This window comes from Pristiophorus japonicus, unplaced genomic scaffold (genome assembly GCF_044704955.1).
Source record: "Pristiophorus japonicus isolate sPriJap1 unplaced genomic scaffold, sPriJap1.hap1 HAP1_SCAFFOLD_29, whole genome shotgun sequence".
Classification (NCBI taxonomy): Eukaryota; Metazoa; Chordata; class Chondrichthyes; family Pristiophoridae; genus Pristiophorus; species Pristiophorus japonicus.
The window spans coordinates 3,276,706-3,284,128 of record NW_027252668.1 but is presented as its reverse complement, the minus strand read 5'-3'; the positions used below and the strand labels follow the sequence as shown (position 1 = coordinate 3,284,128).

General features: G+C 46.1%; 1 protein-coding gene across 1 annotated transcript in view; it reads left to right on the top strand.

Annotated features, from left to right (window-relative positions):
• Positions 1-6,198: 6,198 nt before the first annotated feature.
• Positions 6,199-7,423, top strand: part of LOC139248205 (zinc finger protein 23-like) — a 114,888-nt gene continuing 113,663 nt past the window's right edge. The window contains exon 1 of the mRNA XM_070871956.1: positions 6,199-6,687. The gene's annotated coding sequence lies outside the window, so the exon portion shown is untranslated. The remainder of the gene's footprint in view (positions 6,688-7,423) is intronic.

The following is a 7,423-nucleotide window of genomic DNA, read 5'->3' as shown; positions in this document are numbered from 1 at the left end:
AAAATCCAAATACACTACATCCACTGGTTCTCCCTTATCTATTCTATCAGTTAAATCCTCAAAAAACTCCAGTAGGTTTGTCAAACATGATTTTCCTTTCATAAATCCATGGTGACTTTGTCTAATCCTGTTGATATTATCTAAGTGTGCTGATATCACATCCTTTATAATAGACTCTAGCATTTTCCCTATTACTGATGTGAGGCTAACCGTTTTCTCTCTCCCTCCTTTTTTAAATAGTAGGGTTACATTTGCCACCCTCCAATCTGCAGGAACTGTTCCATAATCTGTAGAATTTTGAAAGATGACAACCAATGCATCCACTATTTGCATGGCTACCTCTTTTAGTACTCTGGGATGCAGATCATCAGGCCCTGGGGATTTATCGGCCTTCAGTCCCATTAATTTCTCCAGCACTATCTTCTTAATAATCATTTCCTTTAATTCCTCTTGCTCACTAGACCCTTGATTCCCTAGCATTTCTGGATGTTATTTGTGTCCTCTTCCATGAAGACAGAACCGAAGTATATATGTAATTGTTTTGCCATTTTCTTGTTCCCCATTACAAATTCTCCCGTTTCTGTCTGTAAAAGACCTACATTTATCTTCACTAATCTTTTTCTTTTTACGTACTTGAAACTTTTGCAGTTGTTTTTATGTTCCTTGCAAGTTTACTCTCATACTCTATTTTTCCCTTCTTAATCAATCTCTTGGTCCTTTTTTGCTGAACTCTAAACTACTCCCAATCCTCAGGCTTGCTACTTTTTCTGGCAACTTTGTATAACTCCTCTTTAGATCTGATACTATCCTTAATTCCTTTTGTTAGCCATGGTTGGTCCACTTTTCCTTTTGTGTTTTTATGCCAGAAAGGAATGTATAACTTTTGCAATTCATACATTTTTCGTTTCTTAAATATTAGCCATTGCCTATCCACCGTCATGCCTTTTAATGAATCTTCCCAATCTATCGCAGCCAATTCATTCCTCATACCTTCGTAGTTTGCTTTGCTTAGATTTAGGACCCTAGTTTCGGATTGGACTATTTCACTTTCCATCATAAGAAAGAATTCAATCATGTTATGGTCACTTTTCCCTAAAAGACCCCGCACAACAAGACTGTTAATTAACCCCTTCTCATTACACAACACCCAATCTAGGATAGCCTGTTGCCTAGTAGGCTCCTCAACATACTAAAAAAAAAACATCTCATACACACTCCAGGAATTCATCTTTCACAGTATTATTACTAATTTGGTTTGGCCAGTCTATATGTAGGTTAAAGTCACCTACAATTACTACAGTACCCTTGCTACATGCAGCTCTAATTTCCTGTTTGATACCGTCCCCTACACTATCACTACTGTTTGGAAGCCTATAGATAACTCCCACCAATGTTTTCTGCCCCTTGGTGCTCCTTAGCTCCAACCAGACTGATTCTACATCTTGATTTTCTGAGCCAATCTCCTTTCTCACTTTTGCTCTGATTTCATCCTTTACTAACAACACCACACCACCCCCTCTTCCTTTTTGCCTGTCCTTCCTAAATATCGAATAACCTTGGATATTCTGTTCCCAACCCTGGTCACCCTGCAACCATGTCTCCATAATTGCAACTATATCGTATCCGTTTACATCTATTTGTGCTGATAATTCATCTACCTTATTACAGATGCTTCGTGCATTCAGATTCAATGCTTTTAAATTTGTCTTTTTAATATTATTTGACATCTTAACATTATTTTGTACTATAGCCCTATTGTATTATCACTATTTTTCCTTACCTGGACCCAATTTGTCAGTGCACTTTTTTGTTTGTATGCTCTGTCCCTTCCTGACATAATCTGGTTAGCCTCCTGTCCTCCCTTAATCTCTCCCTCCATGTAAACTCCCCAACCCATATTCACGGCCACCCCCTTGACCTTGCCATCTCTCGTGGCCTTGCTACTCCCACCGTGTCAGTTGCAGATAAGGCCACCTCTGACCACTTCCTCATTGCTCTCCACCCACATCCCCCTCCCTCCCCCGCAACTCTACTTCCATTTCTGTCCGCCTCTGGAAAAGAACTCTCCCAACTTTCTTACAACTGCACTTATGAAGTCCCAACTGTCCAACCTTTGGCCTTCATTCCCCATGACATTTCTGCAGCCACCGACCTGCTCAACCACACCCTCACTTTACCACCTTTGATGCCCTAGTCTCTAGTAAAACACTTACTCTCTCTCATATTGACCTTTCCCCTGGTACGGGCCCATCTTTGCTCCCTCAAGTCCAAGGGACACAGACTTGAACGGATATGGGGCAAATCTGCTTTAGCCATTCACCGCCAGATCTTGCTGGACCACATAAAGCATTATCGGGTCCTGCTCTCCTCTGTCAAAATTGTACACTATACCAGAGTTATTCTGGAATGCAAAGATAAACCCCGACTTTTATTCTCCACTGCTAATAATTTTCTGAAATCCCTCTCCCCTGTCTCCTCCACCCTCGCCTCCGACAACAAATATGAGGAGCTCATGGACTTGTTTGTCTCAAATATTGAGACCATCCATTCAGCCGACTCTGTCTCTTCCCTTCCTTCCCCTAGCCCACTGGGCCAAACTTCCTCTGAGGCTCCCTAGTCCTGAACTCGCATCTTTCTCCAGTTTCTCTCCGCTCTCTCCTCATGACCTCTCTGTGCTCACCTTGTCCATGAGACCCACTTCCTGCTCCCTTGGCCCTATTTCCACTAAACTGCTGACCACCCAATTTCCTTTTCTGGCTCCCCTGTTAGCTGACCTCTCCTCAGGTACTGTCCCCTTCTCCCTCAAATCTGCCGTCATCACCCCTATGCTCAAAAATACAACTCGACCCCACTTTGCTTGCAAACTGCCGCCACATCTCCAACCTCCCTTTCCTCTCAAGTCCTTGAATGTATTGTCTCCTCCCAAATCTGTACCCATCTTTCCAGCAACTCCTTGTTTGAATCCCTCCGATCAGGTTTCTGCCCTTGCCATAGTACCGAAACGGTTCTCATCAAAGTCACAAATGACATCCCTTGTGACTGTGACAAAGGCAAACTATTCCTCCTCGTCCTTCTTGACTTGTCTGCAGCCTTTGACACAAATGGCCACTGAATCCTACACCAACGCCTCTCCACCATTGTCCAGCTGCGTGGGACTGTAGTCGCCTGGTTCCATTCTTATCCATCTAATAGTAGCCAGCAAATCTCCTGCAATGGCTTCTCTTCCCACTCCCACATCATTACGTCTGGTGTCCCCCAAGAATCTATCCTTGGCCCCCTCCTATTTCTCATCTGCATGTTGCCCCTTGGCGACATCATCCGAAAACACGGAGTCAGTTTCCACATGTTCACCGCTGACATCCAGCTCTACCTCAGCACCACTTCTCTCGACCCCTCCACGGTCTCTAATTTGTCAGACTGCTTGTCCGACATCCAGTTCTGGATGAGCAGAAAATTTCTCCACTTAACTATTGGGACGACCAAAGCCATTGTTTCCAGTCCCTGCCACAAAGTCCGTTCCGTAGCCACTGACTTCATCTCAATTCATTGGGTGGCCGTGCCTTCTGTTGTCTCGGCCCTATGCTCTGGAATTGCCTCCCTAAACCTCTCTGCCTCGCTACCTCTTTTTCCTGATATAAGGCGCTCCTTAAAACCTACCTCTTTGACCAAGCTTTTGGGCACCTGCTCTAATTTCTCCTTATGTGACGGTGTCAATTTTTTTCTCATAACACTCCTGTGAAACGCCTTGGGAACTTTTACCAAGTTAAAGGTGCTATATACGTACAAGTTGTTGTATCTAACCCCATGCTGTACCTGCCCTGGGAGTGTATAATGGGACAGTGTAGAGGGAGCTTTACTCTCCATCTAACCCTGAGCTGTACCTGCCCTGGGAGTGTTTGATGGGACAGTGTAGAGAGAGCTTTACTCTGTATCTAACACATGCTGTACCTGCCCTGGGAGTGTTTGATGGGACAGTGTAGAGAGAGCTTTACTCTGTATCTAACACATGCTGTACCTGCCCTGGGAGTGTTTGATGGGACAGTATAGAGAGAGCTTTACTCTGTATCTAACCCATGCTGTACCTGACTGGAGAGTGCTTCAGTCAGGCACTAGATGCTCAGAATTACCCATTCCCCTGCACTGACATCCATCACCTCGATGAGAACATTTAACCCCAAGTTACGAGAAATGCATCAGTTCTCCCTGGATACAGATCCAGAAGGACAGTGAGCAACCTGAACATTTTTATAGTGTGCTTCTTATTTCATCCCTTGGTCTGAGTCTTTTGGTGAGGATATGAATGTAATACCTTTTCTTTCCACAGTCCTTGAACGTGTTGTCGCCTCCCAAATCCGTGCTCATGTTTGACTCCCTCTATCAGCTTTCCACCCCTGCCACAGTACCGAAACAGACACGGTTGATCAAACCATCTTCCTCCAACACCTCTCCCCTGTCGTCCAGCTGGGTGGGACTGCACTCGCCTAGTTCCATTCTTATCTAATTGTTGCCAGAGAATTTCCTGCAATGGCTTCTCTTCCCCCTCCCGCATTGTTAGCTCTGGTGTTCCCCAAGGATCTATCCATTTCTCATCTATATGCTGCCCCTCGGCGATATCTGAAAACACAGCATCAGTTTCCACATGTACGCTCACAACACTCAGCTCTGCCTCACCACCACCTCTCTCCACCCGTCCACAGTCTCTAAATTGTCAGAATCTTTATCTGACTTCCAGTACTGGTTGAGCAGACATTTCCTCCAACTGAATATTGGAAAGACCGAAGCCATTGTCTTTGGTCCCCGCCACAAATTCTGTTCCTGGCCACCAAATCCATCCGTCTCCCTGCAAACTATCTGAGGCTGAACCAGACTGATTGCAACCAAGGCATGATATGTGATTCCACGATGAGCTTCTGACCATATACAAAAACCATCATTAAAACCACCTATTTCCACCTCCGTAACATCGCCCACTCCTCCCCCGCCTCAGCTCATTTGCTGCTGAAGCCCTCATCCATGTCTTTGTTGCTTCGAGACTTGTCTATTCCAATGCATTCCTGGCCAGCCTCCCATCTTCCACTTGCCATAAACTTAAGCTCATCCAAATGGCTGTATCCTAACTCGCACCAAGTCCCACTCACCCATCACCCCTGTGCTCACTGACCTACATTGGCTCCCGGTTAAGCAATGTCTCAATTTTAAAATTCTCATCCTGGTTTTCAAATCCCTCCTTGGCCTCGCCCCTCTCTGGCCTCTTAAGTACCACTGATTTTAATCCTTCATTAGCTGCTGTGTCTTCAGCTGCCGAGACCCTAAGCTCTGGAATTCCCTCCCAAAATCGCCCTCCCTCCTTGGTAAACCTTTTGGTCATTGGCCCAAATATCAGATTTTGTGTGATAACGCTCCTGTGATGCGCCTTGGGACATTTTACTATCTTAAAGACACGATATTATTATAAGTTGTTTTGCAATCTAATCTGTGCCCAGATGGCTCTGGAGAGGGAGCATTAACATTTGCTATAAACTGTGTGGTCATGTGACTACGCAGCGCCCTGCTGGTCATGTGACTGCGCAGCGCCCTGCCGGTCATGTGACTGCGCAGCACTCTGCCGGCCATGTGACTGCACAGTGCTCTGCCGGCCATGTGACTGCACAGTGCTCTGCCGGCCATGTGACTGCACAGCTCTCTGCCGGCCATGTGACTGCGCAGTGCTCTGCCGGTCATGTGGCTGCACAGTGCTCTGCCGGCCATGTGACTGCACAGCTCTCTGCCGGCCATGTGACTGCACAGCGCTCTGCCGGCCATGTGACTGCACAGCTCTCTGCCGGTCTTGCGTAGATCGGGACCAGCTTCTTTAACGGAAGCTATTGCACCTGCGCGGAACGGAATGGGCCGCACAGCCTCCGAAAGGTACCTCGCACCAAAAACAAAAGAGGGAAGATTGGAGAGCATGCGGTATCCACCGGGACACTAGATACCTTCTGTGATCGTTGGCACCTCAGGCTGCAGAATGGACACTGGGAACAACTTTCTGGTTTAGTTGGGAAGGTTCTCTTTGCATTTGTTGGGAAGTTGTTGCTTATTTTGGCTTCTTTTAGTTTGATTGGACCACATGTTTGGGACAACAAGAGAAGAAAGAATGTTCCATAGAAACTAGAATTGTCTGTTCTCAATTCCTATCCTGTACTTCGTGATAAGTTTTCCAAACTCCTTTTACAGGATATTAGAAGGTGAGGATTTGCAGATGGGAAACTCAAACCAAACATCACGTCAAGATCTGACAGAATCACTTGATTCATCAGGACCTAAATATCTTAAGTCTTCCAAAGAAATGTTTGTCTGTTCTGTCTGTGAGAAAAGATTCCAATCATCAGTGTGACTGGAAAAGCACGTGAAAGTGTTCCAGTGCACTGCCTGTGGAAAACGCTTTAATCAGTTACACAGCCTGACACAACATCGCAGCATTCACAGCGGGGAGAAACCGCACACGTGTTCTGTGTGTGGACGAGGCTTCAACTGATCATCCAACCTAGAGAGACACAAGGACACCCACACCATGGAGAAACCGTGGGAATGTGGGGACTGTGGGAAGGGATTCTATTACCCGTCTGAGCTGGAAATTCATCCACACAGTCACACCGAGGAGAGGCCGTTCACCTGTTCCGAGTGCAGTTAGAGAGGGAAATCCAGGTAATACTATTACTGCACTTAATCGTCAAATAACTATTTATTTCACAACAAATGTGATTTGAAATGGAAAGAATTGCGTTTTTTATCGCTGCTTCTGTGGCTTAAGGAAATCCCAAAACGTTTTACAGCCACTGAATACTTGTGTTGTGTTACAGGGGGTCCGGGGAATTTTATAACATGGGAGGGGGGCAATAGTGGAGGGAGTGGATGTTTAAGGTGGTGGATGGGGGGCCAATCATGCGAGCTGCTTTGCCCTGGATGGTGTTGAGTTTCTTGAGTGTTAGAGCGGCACTCATCCAGGCAAGTGGAGAGTATTCCATCACACTCCTGACTTGTGCCTTGTAGATCATGGAATGGCTTTGGGAAGTCAGGAGGTGAGACACTCGCCGCAGAATACCCAGCCTCTGACCTGCTCTTGTTGCCACAGTATTTATGTGGCTGGTCCAGTTAAGTTTCTGGTCAATGGTGACCCCCAGGATGTTTACGGTGGGGGATTTGGTGATGGTAATGCCATTGAATGTTAAGGGGTGGTGGGTAGACTCTCGCTTGTTGGAGATTGTCATTGTCTGACACTTGTGTGGCGCGAATGTTACTTGCTACTTATCAGTCCAAGCCTGAATGTTGTCCAGGCCTTGCTGTATGTGGGCATGGACTGCTCCATTATCTGAGGAGTTACAAATGGAACTGAACACTGTGCAGTCATCAGCGAACATCCCCACTTATGATGGAAGGAAGG